Genomic DNA, 835 nt, shown 5'->3' with positions numbered 1-835 from the left:
ATATTTGAGCTGCGGTCTTTGTATCTCTGTCGCTAAGACAAACTGCTTCACCTGCCTGTTTCTGCATGAGTTTGTCATATGAAAATACAGATCAACATTAATATTCAAGCATGAAATTAGATTTGATGAAGTGTGTAAATACCCTGCATGTCATCAGTGTGTCTTTTCCTGCCGCTCCAGGTTGGAGTCTACATGGGGAAAAGAGACTTTGTCGACCGTGTCGACTCTGTGGATCCAGTGGGTGAGTTGGTCCAAAACAAGAGCAGCAGTCACATGTTATATGTAATGTCAGATCAGGGTCGACCACCTCTTTCACTGTCACTGTGACAGAAGTCTGTCATGGAGGAACTGGAAACAACTGATCTGATGATTGCAGATACCAAACCTGCAGCCAAAACATATCATATTTTTAATCATAAGGCTTTTGTTCAGTCATACTCTAGATGATGTCTACTTGATCTTGTTCTATATTTACCCAGTTCCCTTGAGTCCAATTATTTAATAATGAAAGAAAGATTCATCTCGCTGTACAAACACAAGAAACTGACATTTTCCTCAATGCACCCGGACTCCTAAACACATTTATAATGCAATGAAATGAAATTATAGGCAGGAAGAAGCACGATGTTTATTCATTTAGTTGTTATTTATTTATGTCTCGTTTTGATTTTTGTAGTTATTAAAAAATGAGTTTCCATTTTTATTTTTTACTTTGTTTTTCTTTTTTTCTACCACTAGATGGCGTCATCCTCATTGATCCTGAGGCTCTGCAGGGGAGGAAAGGTCAGTGCTCAAACACACTATTCATTCCCGTCTCTCAGCTGTTGCTGCAGGA

At 38.8% G+C, this 835-nt stretch overlaps 1 long non-coding RNA gene across 2 annotated transcripts in view; it reads left to right on the top strand.

The window, feature by feature from the left end:
• The window catches only part of LOC111646394 (uncharacterized), a 4,786-nt gene extending 4,003 nt beyond the window's left edge, over window positions 1-783 (top strand). For both annotated transcript variants that reach the window (XR_002759957.2, XR_015436451.1), the window contains exons 3-4: window positions 181-241; window positions 739-783. This is a non-coding gene — a long non-coding RNA (uncharacterized LOC111646394). The remainder of the gene's footprint in view (window positions 1-180; window positions 242-738) is intronic.
• Window positions 784-835: the final 52 nt, after the last annotated feature.

The sequence above is a fragment of the Seriola lalandi genome, unplaced genomic scaffold (genome assembly GCF_002814215.2).
Source record: "Seriola lalandi dorsalis isolate HSWRI2012SDOR001 ecotype SW California unplaced genomic scaffold, Sedor1 jcf7180002054970, whole genome shotgun sequence".
NCBI lineage: Eukaryota > Metazoa > Chordata > Actinopteri > Carangiformes > Carangidae > Seriola > Seriola lalandi.
The sequence above is the reverse complement of the archived record's forward strand: the minus strand, read 5'-3'. Positions and strand labels throughout refer to the sequence as shown.